The sequence below is a fragment of the Corvus moneduloides genome, chromosome 3 (genome assembly GCF_009650955.1).
Source record: "Corvus moneduloides isolate bCorMon1 chromosome 3, bCorMon1.pri, whole genome shotgun sequence".
NCBI lineage: Eukaryota > Metazoa > Chordata > Aves > Passeriformes > Corvidae > Corvus > Corvus moneduloides.
This window is the reverse complement of record NC_045478.1, coordinates 10,641,773-10,666,470: the sequence shown is the minus strand read 5'-3', so window position 1 is coordinate 10,666,470 and position 24,698 is coordinate 10,641,773. Positions and strand designations below refer to the sequence as shown.

At 37.6% G+C, this 24,698-nt stretch overlaps 1 long non-coding RNA gene across 3 annotated transcripts in view; it reads left to right on the top strand.

Annotated features, from left to right (window-relative positions):
• LOC116442023 overlaps positions 1-24,698 on the top strand; it is a 56,346-nt gene that overhangs the window by 8,064 nt on the left and 23,584 nt on the right. Inside the window, exon 3 of one of the 3 annotated variants that reach the window (XR_004239349.1) lies at positions 2,549-2,733. The exons of the other annotated variants lie outside the window; for them this stretch is intronic. This is a non-coding gene — a long non-coding RNA (uncharacterized LOC116442023). Of the gene's footprint in view, positions 1-2,548; positions 2,734-24,698 lie in introns of those variants that run through there. 3 annotated transcript variants of the gene reach the window in all.

Sequence of the window (24,698 nt, the reverse complement as noted above, 5' to 3'; positions counted from 1 at the left end):
GTGTTTCAGTTGAAATATATTTCCTATAGAGCCTGCAGGTTTCCTCACTAGTTAAACTGTGACAGGTAAAATTTTGCATCCTGCTTAAAAATCTTCATTGCCAGTCCCATGACTTTAATTTAATATTTCAAAGTGAGTTCTGACAGTGTTCTGTTAACTTTCACAACTCAGCCACAAACCTGGACGCTAACTATTCTGGCTTACGAAAGCAACTGTGAAACTTAAATCTTTAAACAATTATCGAAGCCTTGAGGTTATAGTGATTCCACATCAGTTAAACTAATTCTTCTAAGACATATCATCAGACTTGGCTGCTAGGAAGAATTTGTGCAGTAATATAAAATTTTTCATTTACAGAACAGAAGAGGATCATTCATTCTTTATCTCTGACTGCAAGTTTACTTGCAATCTTCTGCAAAGTTATGTACCGTTAGTTTAACAACTAAGGGTTATTTGGCATTCTTTAAAACACCAATAACTCCTTTCTGCCTCTGGTACACCATTGGCCTGAAGTTAAATCCCCTTCCTTAAAGCACAATTCAGATTTGAAAGCCCTGACTCCCAAAAGAAGTTTCATAAATAGCTCAAAGATTAGAACTCATTTGTAAAATAAAGAGAATATAAGCAGATCATAAACAATATACATAGAATGGGTTTGAGTGTTGTTTTCAGCTTAACACCTCATCATCTGCTGATTATGTAGGATAAAAAAGGGCAAATAGTCCAGACATCACATGCACGTTAACATCTCTTTACTGAGAATATTGACAGCAATGGTGACTGCCCAGTCAATGGGAGATTCACAAATTGTTTCTTAGTGCTTACAGAATGCAACCATGCAAATACAAAACCATTTGCCAAATGTTCCAAAATAGTAACATTCCTGGGAGCAGGATATGCAGTAGACAGAATCTAGTAAGAAATATAGCACAGTTTCTTGACGTCTCGTCCTCCTACTGAGACACACTCTTCAAAAAGTAGAAAATCTAACAATCCTGGGACTGCTTCTTCCTGAAATTCCTTAGAGATCAGAAGTTTTCAAAAGTCTTCAGATTTCATGATATTGAGGTAACTGATGCTCTCCTCAAAATTATTTTTTGAAAACTGGCATTCTGGGCACAAACCCCTTGCCCTTTCGTTCCTTCCCCAGTCTCTTAAACACACAGTTTATGGAATACCAAGCGTTAAAAGCTATTACTTTCAGCTGTGTGATATGTTGAAAATAATTTTCCCCACATTTTGCTTTTTTCTTTTTTACAAAGAGTTCTGTCAACATCCTAGCAGCCTTATAATGCATTGTCTGGGGCCTAAAATTAAAAGTCCATTTATCTTGTAGTTGCAGACATGTCTGTGAGTTGAGTGATCATTTGATCTGTGAGCTGATCAATATTCTGTCAGTTCTTATTCAGAAGAATATCAATAGGAGCCTTCTTGAAGCTGTAGTGGCTAAAAACACAAGGATTTTGGGTTCTGGAGATCCAGAGATTATTTCCTACGTAAAACCTGACTATGGGATTGAGAATTTGTTTTAAGATTGTTTAATTCTGAGGCATTGTTTTAATTTTCTACACATGTAGAATTTGGCAGGAAGTAGTGAACGTGCTTTGTTTGACATCTGCTGACCTCATTTAATAATTGTTATTAATTCTTCTATCGCAACCTCATTAGGATCGTATTCCTTCCCATGTGGATGCCCTCTAGTGGTGGATTAACACCTCACCCTGTGCTGATCATCTCTGATCACAAAAACATTAATCCCTTATTGCTTTATTCATACAAATAAGCTTCAATTTTATGTAAAGACTCCAATCAAAGATTAGACAATTTCTGAAGCAAGGATGCTAATTTCAACCTGAGGGTGAAGGAAGAGTGTTTGTTGTAAGCAGAATATTAATGCATAATTATTCAGATGCTTAATCAAACTGAAAGTCAAATTTCAACATTGTTGAGAACATGCAAAATGGAAAATTGGTTTGGCCTCCATTGATACTGGAAATCTTGAAAACAGCCTTGTCACTTTTAATCTGCTATTTCTATTTTGAAACCAAAACCAGGAAATTCAGGGGAGAAAAAAAAGAAAAAGGCCCTCATAAAAATGGAAAATCAGAAACACGAAAAAGTTTGAAATTAAAGGAAATGTCAGTTTTCATTTTATTCAAACCAACTTTGGTTTTAACGTCCAGTACATTTCTCCATCCATAAAAGAATTCTGCTCCTAAGAGATGTATTTACCTCTTCATGTGACATGATTGCACACAGACTCATCAGACACTGATTAATATTTCCAAACAACATTTAAACCCATCCAGAACACAGTATACATCCAAAGCAAAAGATAAGTTAAGAAACTAAGCGGTCAGATATTTAGGAGTGTGATTTCATCAAAACAGTCTAAACAGAGAGGAGTTTTTTTTTAAAAACGAAGAAGAAAACTTAGAATAAACACATTCCTTTCTCTCCTGGGAACAAAAACATGTGCTGATTTGTCAACTATCCACAGACATGGAGCTGAATTTCTTTTTTTTTTTTTTTTTTTTTTTTTTTAAAGGAGGAGAGGACAGGACAGGACAGGACAGGAGAATAAACCTGATGCAACACTGAGCAATGAATAGTGAGAAAAGTGAAGTCTGAAACACCTTCAGAACATACCTCATTAAGACAACCAGTGTTATTGAAACCAGGCAAAACCCTTCACCTGTGACAAAATTTGCATAATCATGGTGAATAAATGAGTTTTACCATACAGAATTTTAGAGAAATAAAATGCAGAACACTCTTGGCATCTCACATTCCCCTTTGTTCTTATGTGTTTTCTCATGGTAATGGGATAAGTGGATTTTGAAGATTTGTCTCTGTGTCTGACAAGGAAGTACATTTCTCATAAGTGAAGAAAAGGAGAGAGATTCAGCTTACCTCTTAGCTTCAGTAGCTCATGGTTATTGGGCTGATGGTTCCTGTCCAAATCCTTATTTGTCAGCTGTCAGGAGGGTTGTCATGCTAATTTTTCTATTTCAGGATAGACATTAAAACATTTCCTTACTGATGTAATGGAAATTTTACCCTTTGATGGTAAGAACATGTTGTATGGTTAAACATCTGCCAGTCAAATCTGGAAATTACTTTATAATCCTATCTCAGTGTTACACTTTTTTGGACTTTCTGCATTAAATAACAGTGTTTTCCAATGTTTTTGCACTAACAGTCCATCTGTTTGTTTATTTATTTACAGTTTCAATTTGTCCTTTGTTTTTGCAGTGTTTGTAAGTTACCCATCCCAAACAGAAAGGTCCTCGCTGGAGTTCATTAAGCCTCTGGTACTTCTCTTTTTGTAGCAATAAATGTCTATTTGAGGTCATAGACTGGGAAACAGGGATGATGTGGGGTTTAGAAACAAAGAAGGATATTCACATGATTATAGCCTTCTTGGTGAGAAGACTATATGAGGAAAACTTTGAGACTAGATTTAAATTTTTCATTCTGGTCTGTCAGGATCTTTGCCCCAGATCACTGTTGTGAACTAGTGTGTCTTGATGGACAAGTTTAATTTTTTTTTGTAGCTGAAAATGATTCAAAAATCAAAATCAAAGACTAATTCAGCTCTGGATCGAACTAAATGTCACTGGAGGATTTATATCATTAATCTGAGGCTCCCGTGCTCTGTCTAATGCCAGGAAGGTGGCACCTACGTTCTGTGCCAGCTGGAAATTTTGCCACATTCAGTTTCAGATGAAGCCTTTAATGAGTTTGCAAACATACAGATCACTGTCACCGTTCCTCCTTACACAGGAGGAAAGGATGCCATTTCCTTAGAGACTGGAAGAGAAAGAACCTTATTTTTCAGTGAATAACTCTGACTACTCTGCCTTGGAAAGATGTGAGACAGACCTCCAAGCAATGAGAATAAAGGTTACACTTAGTGTTGCTGAAGATAATGCTATTAATATTCTCAGCTGGGCTGCTTCATTAGGAAAGAATAGATGTGGCAGAGGTAGTACCTGTGGACATAGCATTTAAGGCTGTATGTGATGATACTGCAGCTGGACTAGCCAGCCTAACCAGTTTCCTCCCTTCACCAAACCAAGAAAAATCAGATTGGATTTCATAAATCTTCTGCCTTTGAGCTCTGAAAAAGGAAAGGTGAATGATTCTGGGGAGTCAGTAATAAGCAGCTGGAGCCACTTTTCCTTCAGGATCCTGGGGGAATCTCAAGACTCCCTGTGGCTAAGCAGGAGAGGTCCAGCTCACCAGTCAATCATGGAGAGGTTTCTTGTGGCCACAGCTGTGAGGAGGCACCTTTGAGCATCACTAATGCCACCCCCAATTTCTGGCTTGTGTAAATTGTGGCAATGTAGATGGCCATGGTTTTGAGTTGGGTAATTAGCACTTTCTCTTTTGCTACTTTGAGTTAATATTCACCTTCAGATTTTTAAGACTTCCTTTTTTCCTGCATTCTCACCCTTTTTCTTAATATGCTTCTTTTCATCATCAAAATCTTGGCAGTAAAAAAATGAGAGAAAGTTATTTTTCTTATGTGAAGAAGGTGAAAACAACTGGAAACACTTCATCAAAAGACAAAGACCATGTAAGGAATTTAGAAGGAAATACTTTTTTTTTCTCTGCAAATTTGCCCAATATTTTCCAGCAAATCTATCTAGGGTTTGTTTTAGCACTTTATACATTAAATATATAAATACATATTCTAAACATAATTCATAAAATGAATTAGGATTATTAAATATAATTAGTATTCCTAGAAAAATAAAATGCAGTGTTTTTTATATTTCTTTCCCTTGAAAAGTGCTGGTGTTCTGGTGCACTGAAGGGGTTAGATCTATCTAAGACTTTTATGTTCTAATATAAAAGTGATTCTTCTGAAGTTCTGAACAGAAAAAACAATCTGGTAGTATCTGCACATGTCTTCATATGTTTTAGCGCAGACTTGAAGTCAATTCAAAACAAAAAATTCTAGCAATTCTTTCTAAAAGTGAGTTTAGAGAAACAATTCCAGTATCAAGATGAAAGCCTGGAATTATAGACTTCATTTGGTATGTTTATTCTTTTGGACTTCCTATTTCTTGAGTAGTTCTAATTACTGGTTTCTCTTACATTTTCACTGAACTAATAGTAGGTTTATAAAATGGTAAACTCACCTCTCTGGTGTTCCAGGTGAGGAAGGGACAGGTGAGCACATTTTCCTGCATGAATTAATGTGGTTGGGCTCCATGTAGCTGTGCTGACCTGTGACTCTCCCTTCAGTTCCACCTCTGGTGGAACATGCACTCGTTACAGTTCTTGGTGCTTTAAATTCCAAATTAAAAAGGTATTTCTGGCAAAATCAATTGCCCCACTCGACTCCTCCAAAAAAAATACACTTTGAAAGAATTTGCAGTGTATTTAGTAACAATACCATTTAAACAAATCATTTTTGTGTTTATAACATGGTGGAAATTGAGAACAAAAAGCCTAAATTATCCATCTTGCTATCCTAGAAAAATGTCAGGGTTTGAGTCTCACACATCATCAAATCAGTGGCACTAGCTGTCTCAAGTTCTAGGAGTTTTACAAGCCCGGATACACACTATGATTTTCTGTGAAAATAGATGGGAAAGTTAAACACAAGAAAACTTTTTATAATAACCAGAGGATCAGTACCATCAATATTTTTCAGTGTCATGTCTCCTGCTTTTTAGACCCTTTTGTTATGGCTGAACAACAGCAGAAACCAAACAATATTTTATTTAATATATTTAGATCAGAAGTCCTTGCAGCCTGAGAATACAGAGTGACTTTAAATTATACATAAACTGGAGGTAAGTCATTTAATGCATCTTTTACAAGGAACATGATTATATCTTGCTTTCAACCAAAAAAGACAGAGGAAAAGTTAAATGAAGTTGCTTAAAAGAAACAAACAAACAAGAAGCCTTAATTCCCTTAAATCTTCCTAGATGTAAAAAAGTTGTCCATGTTAACAGTGTATTTTCAAATAAGAGACATTTATATGTATCTATGTTTATTCGAAGTGCTGATATTTTGCAGTGTCTCTGTCTTAGCTCTTATGGAAAACTTCACAACAGGACCTGACTATGTGATGACCTGTTACATGTTTAATATCAGACCAAGCACCTGCTGTGGAAGACAGTTGTCCTCACTCACAGAAGGAGAAAAAAACAGTATTGTGAAATTAAGAGCGCTTTGATAGTTTAAGAGGTGTCCTCTTAGTTGCAGTGAGCCTGGCCCTGTGATTTACAGTGGAGGGTTGTTCATTCTGCTCTTCAGGAAGACAAGTGTTGGAAAAATAAACAAAATCCTTTTCTTCCAGGCCTCCAAAACACTATGCTCTGAATTTGTACAGATGTTTTTGAGGATATAGAGTTGCAGTCTTACTTGTCACTCCTTATTAACCCAGAATGTGCTGGCTTTATTTATACTAGGAAAGTGAACAATCCCAGGGAACATTGCTAAGACCTGGAAGTCAACTGTCACGACTGTAGAAAGTGTCAGACTGGTTCCTGGCAACCTTTTCACTCAGACCAATCAATACTTCCTCTGTCAAAGAACTCTCAGAGTGGTGCAGCAGCCCCCTCAGGCCAAAGGTTTCACTGGATGGATAGTTTGGATGGAGCTGATGTGTTTTGGAGAGTAAAGGAGTTTAACATTGTGCACATTGTCAGACTGTGCAAGCTGACCTTAACATAGAGAATAGACTCTGGGACAGTGATTTACAAGAAAAGTGGGCTACCAATTCCAGTTCAGTAACACATCTTTTGCTGGTCCATAACACAAGCATCAAGATTACACAGAGGAAGCAGAGCACATGGGTGGAAGCGAATATTAATGTACTCTCTGGTGGGTTTTCTCAGCATTTCTGATTTGTGGCTCCCTTATGCTTTAGTCCTTGCTAGTGGTACCTCTTCCAGTTACCAGACTTCCATTTCCTTAATTCTTATCATAAGTACATTTGGTCAAGGGATTCCCTGAATAAATCATTTGTTTCTCCACAGATTTGGCTGAAACAGAGAAAAGATTTCCATCTTCATTCCTTCTTGAAGTCAGGGAGATGACAGCCCCTCCTTGATACTCCTTACATCCTGGGAACAGGTTTTCCAAAGCAAATATGGAATCAGAAATCATGTGAAGCTCCCATGGTAGCTTTGACACTGACAGGGATGTTTGTCACGTCTATGTGACATCGTGAATATTCCCCTCCCTGTCTTGGTATCAAATATCTTTAAAACACTTGAAGCAGCCTCTATTAGAGATGTTAGAAAATGGATTAAAGCACAGTAGAACAAGGTTATTCCAAGAGCCTGTGAAGAAACTATTTTAAAATTATTCTGTTGTCCAGCATTTTATGTAGACTTCAGGAGTTGACTAAGCCTCTTAAGTTAGTAATTAATTGTCCATAATCAGTGGAGAGGGACCTAGCTGAGACTGTTGGGGTTGTACAGTCTGGAGAAGAGAAGGTTCTACAGAACTCCTTACTGTTGCCTTTCAGTATATAAAGGGGGCTTGAAAGAAAGAGAGAGATTTTTCACCAAGGGATGTCGTGACCGGACAAAGGGTAATGGTTTTAAACTGAAAGATGTTAGATTTAGACTGAGCATAAAAAAGAATTTTTTTAAAATTAGGATATTGAGACAGTGGAACAGGTTGCCCACAAGTTTGAAATGTCCTCAAGTTGCACTTGGGGAAGTTTAAATTAGATAATAGGAGGGTTTTTTCCACAGAAAGGATTGTAAACCATTGGAACAGACTTCCCACGGAAGTGGTAAAGTCATCATCCTTGGAAGTGTTGTAAAAAATATGTGGATATGTCAGCTGAGGACATGGTTTGATGGTGAATATGGTAGTGGTGTTAGTTTGACAGTTGAATTTGATGATCTTAAAGGTCTTTTCTAAACTTAATGACTCTATGACTGATTGGATATGTTCAAGGTAAGGTTGGAAAGGCCACTGAGCAACCTGATCTAGTGAAAAAGATGTCTCTGCCCATGTGAGGGGGCAGAATAAGTGTTCTTTAAAGGTCTCTTTCCACTAAAACTGTTCTGCAGTTCTGTGAGTATAAGCACCACTAGGAAAGACATTCAGCCCATCCACAGACATGACTTGCCATCTGGAAGCACACATCTTTCTTTCATGGTTACAGGCGCAACCCACAGGGGTTTTGCACTTTAGTGTTTGGAAGAAGAATTGTTATTCAGAAGGGAATCTAAATTTTTGCCCTCCATAATCAGTGTTGCCTGAAATTAATTTATAAATTACAACTAGCAGAGAGTTTCTTTTGCAATTATAAAAGAAAGTGAGAGAAAATTAAAGATAATTTTGTTGCTGAATTATGTTTAATTTAGTATTTACTAGAAATAGGCAAACAATTAGGTAAATTGACCAACCATACATTCCATACACAGTTTCTCCATATTTTAAAGATGTTGTGGTCCATGCCAAGAACAGATATGTTGCTCTGGTGCTGAGAGAATCATCATTTCCAGCAGACTCATTTCTCTGTGGTTTTACTTTGCTGCAAGTCTCCGCCTGCATAAAGCTGGACAGTGCATATATGCATGGATTCATTTGCTGCTTCACTCAAATGCAGATAGATCAAGGAAAGAACAAAGCAACGTTATTACAGCTTGAAACAGCATCACATGACTGAAGTTAACCTGTAAAAAGAGAAGGGTGTGTTAAAAAGGAATATTGGATATATTTAAATATCCAGAATATTTAAACATTGGAATATTTAAAATATTTCAAAATTCATTAATACAGTTTAAAACTGTTTAGAAAAAGCCAAAGCAAATATCACCATAATAATTTCTCAAATATCTCATATTAATGGGTTTTTTTACACTAAAATATAACAAAATTTTAAAAGTTGGTCACTTCCTCCTCCATAATAGTTTTGGAAAGAAAAAAACATGGACTTAGTTTTTGAATGGATTTGCAAGAGACATTTAGGTGAAAACAAAAAATAAAATCACCCTCACAACAGAATTATGGTAGGGTTGTCGATAGGGTTATTCAGCAACCATCTTCTGAGTGTAACTGAATGTTATTTCTGAGTAAGTCCTGGTACTTGTTTGTTGGTTGATGTACTGACCTTACATTTGTAACACTTCATATTAAATGCTGGACATTGGATGCATCCACTTTCCTCACTGTGCAGCACAAATACAGAAGAACAAAGTTTGCTTCACTGCTGTCCATTTGGGCTCTAGCAGCACGTGTCTTTACCAGCAATGGAGTTCATGGCAGCTGTAGGTGCCAGTCCCACAGTGCACAGTCTTGGAGAGCTACATCCTGAAGGATCAGGCATCCACATCGCAAGTGGATACTTTCAGTAGTGTCTCTGAGAATGGCTTCGAGTTCCTGCATCAAGAGGACTACAAGTGCTTCAGGTGTGCACTCGAGTGTGCATCATAAGAGCAACTGAAATGACAAATTTGCGTATAAAAAGGACCCATTCAGTTCAGTAAATCATTAATATAAATCCACCCATTGCATATTAGATATAAAGAACTTGATATTCTAGGATAAGGCAATGCCACAGATTTTATCCCCAGTCAAATTCCAAATGAGAGTTCATACTTATATTACTTGGCACCAGTTTTCAAATAGAAAAATTTAGGCACCATTGAAACTTATGGCTGGAATGGTGCCGTGAATCACTGCAGTCTTCTTCCCATGCAATGGTAATTACAAGTTTTCTGGACTTTCAACAATTTTAATAGTTAAACATCTACAAGAACTTGGCTTCTATTTTAGTTTGAAAGTTTTTCTGCTATCTAGTTATAATTTCCTTTTTTTAAAATTTTCAATTTATTCTTATCTTGCTTATGAAGGGTATGGAAAAAAGATCATGATCTTTCTCATCCTAGGTCTTTTACAGATCTTATCATGTCACCAGTTCATGTCCCACTCCACTCAACTGCAATCTTCCCTTTAAAAATAGCAGTTCTTTTTGAATTTTCAGAGAGGTCATGTTTTCTTAATCTCCTGGGTTTTTCTCATCTTCATACTCTTCCAATATGTCTACATGTTTCTTTAAATGTGATGCTGAAAAGGGGCAGAGTACTCCATCTGAGGGCTCCCTGGTACAGAGTAGAATGGAATAGTAATCTGCTTTCTCTCAGAGGCAACACTTCTATTATTACACTCCCAAATGAGAGTTGTCTTTTTTGCAGTAGTATCAAAGAGCAATGGATAAGTTTCGTGCTCCCCTATAGCTCCTGGAGAATTTTTACACCCTGGTGCTTTCTGACTAGTTTGTGCAGTTGTTTTTTCTATCTTATGGGACACAGAATTTGTAGAGTGCACCTTGATGATAAGGGGAAGAGGCTGGCTGATACAGAGAAACCTTTCACACTGGTATTTATTCAAGGCAAATTATATGCTGAAATTCATAGAGAAAAATGTTTGAGGAACTTTTACAAGTTTTGTAGTTGTCTTTCAAAATGGGTCACATTCAGTGTGGAATAACTCAATAATAAAACTGAAAAGCATGGACTTGTTGCATGTGATTTGCACCGTACCAGTCTGTTTATGCATCTAATTTTTGAGTGTTATGCTATTTTGTGATGAGTCAGCCTTGGCTAACAGCCTAACACCCACCCAGCTGCTCACTCACGTGCCCCCGTCACCACCACCCCTCACTGGGACAGAGCAGGGAGGAAATTGGATGAGAAAACTCATGGATCAAGAAAAAGATAGGGAGATTTCTTCCTAATTACCATCACAGGCAATACAGACTGAAAGTTGAGGTGGTGGGGGAGGAAAGAACAATTTATTGTCAATTGAAATAGACTTTGGTAGTGAGGATCAAAAAGGCAAACACTAAACCCCGCACCTTTCCTCCTCCTCTGCCAGATTCAACTTCACTCCAACAATCCAACCTCATTTGCACCCTCCCAGCAGCACAGGAAGGATGGAGGATGAGGGTTGGTAAATGCATAACTCTTCCATTCCTTTTCCCTCATGCTTTTTTCCCACTCCAGCATGAGTCCCTCTCAACAGCTGCAGTCCTTCAGGATGAACCTGCTCTGCAGAGCATGGGTTCTCCATGGGCTGCAAAGAACAATTGCTCTGGAGCTTTGAGCCTCCTTCTTGGACCGTGGTACCCTCTCTTGTTTCTCACTCTGTTCTGCTCCCTCCCCCTATCTCCCTCCTGTGTTATTTACCCTTTCTTGAATGTGTTCCCTCAGCAGCACCACTGATTCCCAGAGGCACCACCAGCTCCCCAGGTGGGCTGAGCTCTGGTGCATTGAGTCTGCTGCGGAGGTGGCTGGAAGTGGCTGTGACAGGCACTGGGCAGCCCCTGGCCTCTCCTTGCAGAGGCTTCTCTTGCAGCCCCACCGCATCCAAGACCCTGCCACATAAACCCAACACATCTCTGAATGTCCCTCTGACCCTCACCTTCCCCTGTCTGGGGACACACAGTTTTGAAATTATCCAACCCTTCCTACAGCAGCATCACAACAGCTGTGCCAAGGCCCCAGCCTTTCTCATAAAGCTCTGCCAAAATCAAGGGAAGAGAGTAAGGAAAGCTTGAGGAAAGCTAAAGAAAATAAAGTCTTTCAGAAATGTCAGCAAATATCAATAGGTACAAACCAAATTCAGCTTAGAATATTTAATAAATCAGCTACAACAAGCAAAACAATGCAGTGAGATAACAGCCATTTCAAACCAGAGCAGAAGAGAGCTATATTTACTGCAATAGCAGTTTTATGACCAAAATGTCATCCACGTTATCAGTCTGAGAAACATGTTGCACAAATAATTTGTGCTGAAATTGTGAGAGTATTGTTTGCAATAAAGCGGTCTAATCCACATACATTTTATTAGTAAGCATTTCTCTGAGCTTTTTTTTATTTCTGTTAGAAAAACAAAGCATGTTTACAGATGTTATTGTCCTGATTTATAGTATCTTTAGAGAAAGAACCTTTTCAGGTTACAAAAATTATGTCGCTTTCATTTATATTAAAATATAACTTTTCTGTGGTCATTAAGCGAATTATATTACTTGAGGTAAAGCATATTCAAGGATCTACACATAAATAAAACCAGGTACATTACAAGCACTATTGTGATATTTATCACTGATGGAGCTTATGATTGCAGAACTATATAAAAATCTTTAGGGGTTACCTTAGCTTAATGGTGTTCTTCCCTTTCACTCACCATCCATTTCTTATTGCAAACATCTGCTTGGAAATAAAAAGGGTTTTATATTTCCCTGGGACATACTTGGCTCTACAAGAACATTGCTCATTTTATTTAAGAAATACTTAAGTTTAATCAAGTTTTTAATTCCAGAAATATTACAGCCACTCATCTTGAATGACTTGCGACTCTAATCTATATATTTAAAAATGTCCTTAATGAAAAAGAATAATGTAATAGCTATTGTTGGATTCCACAGCAGAAAATGAACTTCTTTGCTTTCTCTCTTGATTAGTGCTCTGGCATTTATTCAGTGGCTTGGCCTTGCTCATTTTAGCCTTGGTGTAATAATAATAACAAATGAACCCTATTACTCTTACTGCTTGCTTACTTCTGTTCTGATGTTAGGTACTCTCCAGTTCATCTTGTAAATTACAGCCAATATAAGGGAGAATATCTCTATATGAATAAAAGAAAACAAGTTCCTTATAAACTTTACAAGAAAGATTCTTTGTGAAATAAATCTAATGGTTTTGGGTAGAAGAAAATTATGTGTTTTGCACTCACACTGATGAATGCAAAATTATATACCGTATTTCACTTACTAATATGAACTAGTAAAATTCATGGCATGCTGTTTTACAGGCAGTAAAATACTTTTTCCAGATGTGGCTTCATAATTCTCCAAAGACTATCATAGTTATCATAAGATTTATGGGGGATAATTTATTAATCACATTTTTTTAACTCTGGAAATCTGTTTAGTAAGATGAAAGGGAGCTTTAAAATTAGTCATTTTAACCAAATGTGGATGGCATTATGATATCAAGTTACTCCTTTTGTTCAAATTATTTTTAATGACTTTATTTGTTTTATAGCCTCTGCAAGTCAGTACCAACTTGGTGGTAATGATATATCCAGCAAAACTCTAACATTCTGAAAACCAGTAAAAAAACTTTTTTCTAACACACTAAATAACTTAACTGTGCTATACTATTGTTGCAGCTTATTTAGGGATATGTAAGCTACTTAAATTTATTTTTATAAGATTTGAAGGAGACAAAGCTTGTAAAAACTATGCCTCATGACTTTAACCCAGCTTCCTTAATGAAAGTTTGTAAGTGGATCATATGCATAAAACATTGCAAGGGCCGAATGCTGATTTAAATTCTGTATTTTACAACCAAGTTTATACTGCTGAAGCAGTTTTATTAAATCTGTAGTGAATATTCAATTCATGATAGATCTGATCCTGGAAGCTATTTCATGCACAGTTGGCCTGATCCTCTGTGTAGCATGGCTAGGGTAAATAATTTTCTTAAACCTTGTTCCTTTGGGCCATACCCAGAGCTCCTGGTTAATTGGTTTCAGCACTAATTCCATGCCAGATCAATTCCTTCATTAATCCCTCCTGCTGAACCATATGAATGGTGGCAAATGCAGATAGCCAGCGTGTGAGATTTGGGAATGACATCTCAGACCATGAGGGCTCAAGCTCAGTCGCCAACAAATAGCATCTGGTCCCACTGATTTTCTTTAGTCTCCTGCTAAGTTTGCAGTGGTTGAACCAAGACAGTTCTCTTCCCCAAAGGGCTCACAGCTTCCAGTCCTGTACAGTTGTCTTAAGATATTTTAGTGCATTTTAAATTCCACTAGAGGCCTAGGTTTAGAGGAATAAATTAAGCTTTAGCTCCCCATTGTCTCTAATGAGTTCTCAGATACTTACATGCTTGTATCTGTGATTCCTGTTTCTAAGATCCATACTTCCTGACATCTAAATGCACCTTAAATTGAATCCTGCCCTGGGGATCATCCAGCCAAGAAGGAGATATGAAGGCAGTTTGATACCAAATTGACATTTGTCTTATTGAGTGCAACAGAAATTAAAAATAGAAGTTTGAAATAGATTAGGGTTACTGGCTGAATGGAAGAATACTGAAGAAGGAACTGGAGGATATGGTAAAGGATCACATCAGATCCTGTTATGGGAAATTATTCAGAACTTGATATATGGGTTTGTAGATTGACATTCTTAGTAGAAATTACGGTATCTAATTTCCATCTATCCCACATGACACAACCCAAGCTCTATCTTAGTGGCGTGACCACTACGACACTTCACCACTTCACAACAGACTTCATGCAAACAAAGTGGAAATTAAGCATTTCCCTGCTTCTTAAAGATTTCCATACAGGCTTTAGAACTGCAAATATTTCACCTTCTGTTACGCACTGCCTAACAGTTAAGCAACCCCTTAGGTCTGCTTCACATAGAATGGTTCTTATGATTTTAGGATCTGAGGATTAAACTGGTTAAATAGCTCTATACCTTGCGTACTGTGTATTGTAAGATGACGCCTGTAATAAAGTCAACCTTAATAACCTTCTGGTGAAGAACTTGTCTCCTTTTGATTTCCAAACACATGTATGAATGAGTTAAGGGAGATGATGTGGCATTCATCTGGATCTGAGGCTTACAAGGTAAGTGAAGGAACTTTCCATCCCAGTGCTGTTAATATTCTTGCTCAAATGCATAACATTAATTTGAAAATCTTCTCTGAGTAATGTTTGTTTTGTATGTGATATTGCAGAGGCAAGTTATCAAGATGAATATTTCTAATATAAACCTTGATAGAGGCTATACATACTGTACAAACACAAGTAGATACAAGCATTTGCACACATAGATTTTGAGGTAACTAACCTCAACCTAAGAAAATTCAACCACGTAGATGATTTCTGTACCCAAATTTGGAGTAGAGACTCTACATGCTATTATAACTCTAAAAATAATGGAGGTGTCTTGCCTAACTGTAGACTACATTACAGATGTTTACATCCAAGGTAGTCAATCATGTCTGTCTTTGTGTTCAACAGAGAAAAATAAACATTTTCTGGGAGTAATTTATCTGGACCATTTCCGATGTGTTTTAGAATGCAGATGAATTGTTCTGTGCAAAAGTCTGTTTCTTTTTACTGATTACCTAGGGCCTGGAAAACCAGTTCGAACTTAGATGTCTACTTTGTAGATGTCTAAATTTAGGCAAATTAATCCCATACTCTGTGTTAAAATAATTTCCTACTGATTTTGAGTATTCCAGATGTTCACAATTTCACTGTATCACGGTTTTATTCAGGCTTACAAAAGCAAATAATCCGCGTTAGGGGAACCCACCTTTTTAAATGAAGTGGTTTTTGTTCATGCTGTAGTTCTTTTTTTTCTTATCCTTGCCAAAATAATTTCCTTTAAGAGAGTGAATAAGTATAAATCATTTTTACAATTTTGGAAATTGGTTTATAGTATTTTAAAGCATTTCTATGATTTTGGAAAATTCTGACAATTTCTTTTTCTCCCATTGCTAGAAAGACTGGTGTGATATCTGAAAAAATAAGACATCAACATGCTTATTTAATCTTTCATATGGTTTTATTTTTCATTTCCAACTGATACAGAAAAAGCTGGAAGGCAGTTCACAGTCTCTAACAGCAAGTTCACACAGAGCTTTATATGCTCAGTGAAACCCTCCTCACTGTTGGTACAAATAATATTGGAAAGATAATTTCTTGGAGTCGTCTATAAAAAATAAGATTTTTTTTGTTTCTGACACTTAGCTAAACTTTTCCTTGACAAATAGTTGAGTAATGAAATTTACTGGTAGAAGAGAGATTGTATTACAAAAATATGTGTTTATCTTAAGAGTGGGAGTATTTCACAGATGATTCAAACCGTGATTGGGCTCTAATAATTCAGGCCCCACAACTCTTTAGAAACATTAAATATCACAACTTTACTACTTATATATGGTTTCCATTTTATAGCTTCTTTTATGTTGCCCTGAGGGCTAGAAGAACTTTTTTCAAGTGAATTCCAGCATATTCACATATTATATAACTCAGTGAGGGAAGAGAAACTACCAAAGATGACCAAACCACCATAAAAAAAATTCTGTAAACTGGCAATCCTGTGCCATTCTCCAAGAAACTATAAAAGCCTTACAGATCTTATAGAGGAAAGATGGTAAATAAAACCCTGACTTTGACACTGCTGTTCAACAGGTTGGCCTTCAGAAATCTATGGAGCCCCCAGTTGCTTCACATAGAGTTCGTTTCCAGAGAAGGTCTTCAAGACTAATCTCACTGAACCTCAACACCCAAAAGTAAAAGTCTGCTCTCTATTAGGGAACTTTGTTCCTTCATGAAATAACAGAAAAAATTGGCATTTCCAAAGTATAAACTCATTTACAGGCAAATAGTGCTCTGAAAGTGCCTTTTTCTCCCTATGCACCTAGGAAAATGTTTCTAGGAAAACCTAGGAAATTTTTATGAATCTCAATGTCATTGATTTTTATGTAAATGGGTCAGGCTTATTGGATATCTTTGGGGTTTCTGTTGCAAAGTTTCACCTATATTTTTATTTATTTATTTCCTGTCAGTCATGTTCATAATTTATTGGAACTGAATCGCTAGGACTTCATTTTGCATTCAGAATTACAACTGACTTCCCCTTAAGAAGACACTGCTATTATCTTGCTTTATGTACAAGGGGAAGCATGAAAATGGCCATAAGAAAAGGTTTGTGCATAACACTAATGAGGTATTTGTCAGATTGCTGCCAAAAAGTAAATTGCCAAGAGCAGAGCTTGATGCAAAAAAGTTACACTATTAACAGCCAAGGGACCATCATAAAGTCTAGCTCTCCCAGATGTATACTATAACATATATAATAAAATCTGCACTGAACTTTAAAATATTTTCCTTGTTAACTGAAATGTGTAAATTATGAACTGGTTGGCTATTAAAGAAAACATCCATGGATAAGACATCTTCTCTAACAAAAGAACGATTGTAGCCCATTTCAAATTATTTTGGAACCATCCCAGATTGAAGAGAGCAATTCACAACTCTCAGGATAGCACGACCGAGGAAGGCAGGCATTCTTATAACAACCATGTTGGAACACGATCAAGCAAATTCTGCATTATCTCAAAAATGCCTGACAAGGATACCTGAGAAAATGCTTCTAGAGTATCTGATTATAAAAACCCAAAGTACCTACTCCCTTAACTGATCAACAGCCATATTTTTCACATTGCATCTGTATCCAAAAAGCACACAGAAATATTACAAGATATCATTAAATAGAATAAAAATGTCCTTAGCTAGTGTCTCCCTTAAGAAGCTTATCAGCAGAACAGAAGAGGACATCATGATAATTCCTTGCCTCCAAGATAATCTTCTTCCTTTGCTGTAGGACCCTGCCAAGGTCTTACAACATTTTAACATTCCTAATCTCTGTTCCAGGCAAGATCTGTACTTCAATTATGTCTTTTCATTCAAGGGCATAACACAAACTACCATTAAAAACATATCATACCAAACAGAATAAAAAAACAGTCATAGTCTAAAGTGCCTTGTCCTAGGACATCCTTTATAAGAATATGAAACATACGAACTCCAAGATGGACACAGCAGGTCAGTTGCAGAAAGGTTTTGAAGAGCAAAGAGTCCCTCTGGTTTTCACCCCTATTCATCATTACAGCACACAACAAATGAATGTTGCTCTCTTATTGTCGGCAGCTTGCTATCCTCAGTTTGAATGTGCCTACCTTTCAGCACTGATGAAAAGACGACCAGTTCAAACTAGATATATACTCTGTATGTAGTTGACTTCAGATGCAGTAAATCACTTCTATTTATTTCGGAAACAAGTTAGCCAGGAGCCATGCAGAGTTTCAGTGGGACTTATGAGACCTCTTTCCTCCCACCTGCCTCTGCCAGCTCTCACTACTCTGGTCCGTCTGTTGGGGGATCCTGCTCTCCTCCTTGGTCTTGTTCCCACACCAGGATCTGCTCTGATTCAGGAAAAGGAAGGTGTAAGATGCAGTGCTTTCAGCACAGTGTCATCTGCCTCAAGCAAAAGTACCTGCTAGCAAACTCCAGAGCTCAAGGCTGTGATTCTACCACTCCCCCAGGGCTTTCAGGTCATCTCCATGCCATTTTAGATGGCTCTTTAAAGGGAGAGGCAGAGAGTTTGGGGGAGAAGGGCCCACCCCACTGCACAGCAAGAAGGAAACATGGTGCCCCCAGGGCCATTTATCTGCCCTTCCCTCTGACTGTTACAGTGTCAGCAGGAGAACAGCACTGGAGCCTCATCTTCTCCATTCCATGGTGACAACAAACCCCTCTGGCTCTCTGGCACTTGCTGCCTGGGAGGACCTATACCACTACCAGCTCAGAAACGCACCTGTGGTGTGCAGGGGACCTCCAGGAAGGTGGGCAGGCCATTTTCAAATTTATATTTCAACTCTGTTTTCCTTTTTAAGTTTTCATGTTCTGTAAATGAACTTTCAATTTTTTTAATTTATCTCCAGTTTCACACTGTTCCTTAATTCAGATGCCATTTTTTTTAAATCTCCCTGAATGGAAAGAAAGGTAACAAAATCATGTAAATTCTACTGTCTCCATTGCCTTTTCTGCATGCTCTTGGGAGGGGGAAGAATCACCGAATTTGATAGATAAAACCAGAAAATCTAAACTAACCCTTTGTTGATACAAATGTCTGCCTCATGGCTTCAGACAGACAAATCAAGCTATGCACTGGGAGTTGTTTACAGTCTGAAAAGTCACAGACAGGTACATGAAGTGATACCACATTTCTTTTTTAATGTTCAGATGGGAATTCAAAGGATTACTCAACAAATTATATACTCCGATTTCTTGAAATTGACAGATGAGTAGAAGTATTGCTGAACTTATTGCTGAACTCTTCTGATTTTACTGCTTGTAAACTGATATGAAAGACTCAAACAGTAGGAGAGGACCATCTTTACTTAATTTCTACATTTTATTTAACCAAAGGGAACATTTTTTCCCCTTTTCTGGGAGTAGAATGCAAAGTGTCTTTTGCAATAACTTTGCACACATGTTCATCATGGCTCATAATGGCGGGTGGTTTCTCATCTTTATACCATCTTTTAATCATAAATTTTCTATGAATCACGGAATGTTTTCACTTGAAAGATTCACGGGATCAACATCTGTTGTATAGAATGATACAGCTGAAGAAGACCTAATGCAGGAAGTTTAATGTTACTTAAAGATCAGAGATTGCAGAGAAAGTCTTTATACACACTCTGAAGCCATTTATGTGTTCCACGTCTTCTTTCCCATCTTTCTGTTCTATCTATCCCATCTCACACCATCCAGGCAAACTTTCCTTTTGCTTCTCTTTTACTTTTTAAATGAGGACAAGAAAAATGTTTGCTACAAGAAAGGAATGAGTCACTGTTTTATATAACCAGTAACAAAACCATTTTGCAGAAAAAAGCTTCGTTATTGCTTATATACTATCTAAATGCATGAACTTGGTGTTCTCTATGAGCCAATAGACTCTTGTAAGGTGTAAGATCTATTCTGTTCATTTGCAGAGTTATTTGCAAACATTTTATTGTATTTTAAAAAGTGAAGTCAGATAAATTGTTGGAGGAAAAAAAAGGTGGTAGGTTTTCTTTAGTTTTCAGATTACAGAAACAAAGGAGCAGAAAACATAAATTACTTAAGGTAATATAGGAAACCTGTACCAGAAGCAAGAATTGAATTTTTTTAATCTAGGAATCCTACCAGAAGTTTATGTCTTGTCTCTAAAATCAGCCCATCATCACATTGTAGTTTTTCTGTTGAATCTTATCTGATAGTTTTGCAAATTGTTAGACTGTGGCTTGGGAGGTTTCCAGGTTCTGATGTACAGTGTACATGTTTGTTTCTTTGTGTGTGGTGTTGGGTTTATTAATAAGAGATTCAAGAACAAATAAAGGCATAGAGTGACACTGAAAGAAATAATTTTCTGCATCACATCTTCCAATTATGTGTAATCCTTTTTGCATGTCATGTTGTTCACATCTGCAGATAGTCAGAACAGGACTCAGCAATAGCATGTGTGCATTCAGAAAACTTCAAACTGGAGCACTATATAACCTATATTTTTTTGTAGTCTACCATTTTTAAATGGCAGAAGGTTTCCAAAAATCATCAAATGTTTGCTGTGTCAGACAAAAAGAATAAGGTACACATGCACGTAACTATAACCTGCACATATAGAAAAGATTTAATGACTGATTTATTTATAGAAACTTTTCAGTTAGACACTTCTAAAAGTTTTTCTTATCCCACAGGATGATGCCAGACTCTGCTGATATTGCAGGGTAGTTATGAATTTGGTAAAAGTCTACTTTCACTTTAGATTCACTATGTAATACTGAGTTCAGGTGTTGCAAAACTTGCAGGATAAACAGGAGGGCAGCTCTTCCCTGGATCTAGCTGCTTCTCATTACCTGTAACCCAGGAATTTGACTCAGATGGTGTCCAGCCTGCCTCCACAGTCTAGTGATCTCTGGCAAGGGCAAGTCCCACGGGGACTTGAAGAAGTCTGGATCCATGGAAAGACAGCTTAGTGCATCTGGAAGTTAATAGTAGGCAGCAAAGAGAATGCTGAAAGAAAAAAGGTATGATTGAAAAAATATGGCTGAAGGATGGGATGTGGATGAAGGAGACTGGCAAAGTGGGGACAAAAAAGAAGAGTTGTGCACAGATTAGTAGGGAAAAGAAAGGGGAACTCTCATTATATTGAAAATTAGAGCTTACTAGAAGAAAAGGAAGGGGATCTCATGATTGTGTTTTAGTACAGTGGGTATAAAGCCTATGTGAGTCAAAAGGACTGAAATCAGCTGGATGAAAATACTGCTGAATTAATTGTCAAGCAAGCTATCTCTCCCCACTGTTTCTGTGCTTGTCAGGCTGTCTTGGTCCACCTGAAGCAGCCCAGAGACGCTCCCAGTGAATCTGTCCACCCTTGGATCTGTTCCCACAGGGGAACAATTTCACGAGCCTCTGAAACCCAGCCCTTCTTGCATGAAACACGGCTATTGTTTAACAGTTCCGAGCAACAAGCTGAGAGCAGGAAATGAAGAATAATGTCTCCACTTGAAACAGCTAATTATACTCGTGTTGATATAGTGTTAAACTTTCTTGTTATCATTGGCTATACAGTCTTGTGTATCTTGCGTGTGCTGAGGTTTTCTAGTGGCTTCATCTTGGGCTGCAGTCTGTGTTATGCAGAAATGTGAGAGAGCCTTTTTCAGCAGCAGCTGCCCCCTGCATTTTTTTAAGCTCTGCTTGCCAGTATAGCTGTACTTTTAACATCAGACTTCTTTTGGTTAGGATAGAACACCACAAAAGTAAGAATGCAAAGAAATTTAAATATCACCTTGAGTAAGTATTATCAGCTAGCAGTAAGGTCTGTTCAAACAGGGGAGAACTGGAGACAATAATGTCAGTAGTAATATCCTCTGTTTTATTAAAGGAACTTCATAAGCACAGCACCTTATTTTTACTTTTATCCTTCAAAAGTCCAGCACTCCAATTTTTTTTCATCTTAAGGTCAAGAATTTATTTCTGAAATGAAATCTGAAGAGGATATCTTTGTTGTAAAATAATTCATGTAATCAGCACTAACACCTCTGTGGCCACGTTGGCTTAGCCAGCAATAAAAGAAAATTGTAGCCACATTATTGAGTCCTTCTTAGGGCTGCACTTCTTCACAGTTAAAATCTGGAGGCATTTTGTCCTGAAGGTGCCTAAGGTACTCACAGTTCCACAACCAACTGAGGCTCTGGCCTCTTCTCTGGTATCAGCCCACTATTATCTTCTGGTCTACAGAAAAGCTTTATCCAGTTGAGGGATTCGTCCTCATTTCAGAAAAAGGATGAAATATGAACCTGAGCTTTAATTCCTTCACCAGCTGGCCCACACTGCACACACCACCAGAATTCAGTGGTGACTATGTGTTAAATGCAGAAGTCAGATGTAATATCCAAGTGCAGTCCATAATGAAGGAACAGCAGATGTACATCTATGGCTTCATGGTTCCAGCTATGAACAGCCGTGTATTTCAGTGTACCCTCAGGTAGAGACTGGCATGGAAACTCAGAAGAGCTCCTATAAACAGCAGTGTCCAGGCATCAGGTTTCCCGGAGTTGTCCAAGAAATATGTTTGGGTGGAAAACAGAGCTATTCATTCAGGCTGACATTTGAAACCTTCAAAATTTAGGATGAAGAGAATGCTTCATATTTTTTTGGTTTTGTGAAGCTGGATTTTCATGACAAATTTGTATTATATTGTTCATATAGTGCCTTCCTTTGATAAAAGGAACATTTTTGAATGACAGCAAGTATATTCTCCTTCTCAGACTTTTAAGAGTAGCAGCAAGATCATACATCGTCTCCCAAAATTTGGAAGAAACTTAGTGTCTTTTTGTTCCATTCTGCAGTGCGGAAGGAAAATTATGCATATCTTTGCAGAACCCAGGTTTTTATATGTCTTCTCTCAGTATTGCTGCTTGTATCATTGACTGGAATTGCACTGGTTTCCGGCTCTCTACAGCACCTACCTTTACATAAGCATATGAAACAGAGGCAGGTCATGACCTTTAATTACTAGCACTCCTCTTGGCACTGTTTTGATCCAAAGTAATACTCTTCCAGATAATGTCTGGACACCTCTCTCAGGTCTTAGCTGACTCAAAACCCAGCAGCCTGTTTGGAGGCAGTCAGGTGGATTTGCAAAGTAGAAGAGTTCAGCTGGCTGATCACAAGCTCACTCATGTCAACTGGTCACAGAGCCAGAGCAGAGCCATGGTCCATTTTATTTACTGGTATGAATGCAGCCTCAGAGTTCTGTGTTGTGGCTAAAACAACATGGTGTTAATAACTACTCAATGTTTTCTCAATTCAATTTCTATGTAAGGAACAGCTATTCTACTTTTTCAGTTTCTACAGCAGCCCCAGCAGTTGCCATCCTTTGCATTAGCACAGTGGAGAACATTTTTAAAAGTTTTATTTGCCTTCTGTAGATAGGCACGCCACCAATCTGGATAGCTTCCATCTTTGCTGAAGATGTAAGTAGCCAGGAAAACAAATGAAAAACTAAAGAAAGAGAATTTTATGCAATGTGAATACATGACAGATGAATAACACAAGTATATCTCTTAGCCAATAGGAAGAAACAGAGACTGGCCAAAGGTTACAGCTTACAGGCATAAATTTATCCTTTGTGATGAAATGCAACTGGATCCTACCAGTCTCAACTTTGAAGTCTTCCTGAACCTGTAAGGCTACAGGTCTGAACACATCTCCACCCCTAGCTGGCACGTCTCCTGATCTTCTGCATTTTTTAAAAGGTAAAAATAAGACAAAGAAACTAAAACAAACTATGACATGATAGGAATTTCAAACTTCTTAAAGAAACTCCACAGACATCTATTCCATAGCACAGTTAATGATTCTTTAAAAATACAGGGTACAATACTCAATACTTCAAGAAGATAATCCTTTCACACCTTGCTTCCTAAAAGGCATGTATACAGTTAAACAATAGTCATGACATCTATCCTAGGAATGAGGTCTGCATTTCTTCTTCCACTTGCTGAAAGAAAAACTGCGTTATAAAACTTCATAATTTACAATCACTCTCTCTGAGTACAATGTGAAAAAAACCAATGAAGATATAGAATTGGACAATGAACTGTCTGCTGTGTTTCTAGGATTTTCTAGTGAAGTCTTTCTATTTCAATACTAATATTAATGCGAAAGGGGGACTAAAACAATCCTTTGATAAGGGTGATGAACGCTTATTTTCTTGAGTAATCCTGTGTGTAATTCCCATCAGTAAGCACGCAAACAGAGTAGGTGAATCAGCCCTGCTACAGAGTCTTCTCCCAGAGGACACTCCCTGAAATCAGCGAAACTACAGACAGACAATGCCTCTATTTACAGAGAATAAAAATATAAAGAGCTACTCAAGAGGCTGAAGAATTTTCTTACATGGCTATGTGACAAGATGTGAACCTTGCCTAATATATCTGTGTCAACAGTTGTTTCAGTAATTCAGAATTTTTACAGGATAGTGTAATTTTGTTTGGAGGAGAAAGTGGTGTTTCAGTGCAGGCAGCAATGAATAATAAACTCTTCCTGATAATGAGGGCTGGAATGAGATTCAGATAGGTTAATGTAATGGTTTTAAAGTTCAAGTTTTAGGCAGGCTTAAGACTTATGCACAGTCCTCTTTTAGTCAGTGGAGAAAGAAGTGCAGGTACCTCTAGAATGCAACTCCAAAGCCAGGTGTGACATAAAGCACTTTGTCTCCACTGACAATAAAGGGGTGGAGGCAACTGGTTTTGTCTGAACTCTGTAACTTTCAGACTTAAAAACATAGCAGCATGCATTGAGTCCCACCAAAGGTCCAGAAACTTATTTTCTTATGTTCAACAATAGATTGAGTGAATTCATAGCGAGTGAACAAACAGGGCAAACATCTACAAACTTGTTCCTTTATTTCCTTTTAGTTACTGCTGTTGGGATGCTTTTTAGAATGCAGCCATTCCTCCACCTGCAGGGAACTCTGGGTTTCCGAGATTTTCTCAGAAATGTTAAAAAGTTATTTTTCAGGGGATAATCCAATTTTGAGTAGTAAAGCTGGAAAAGGT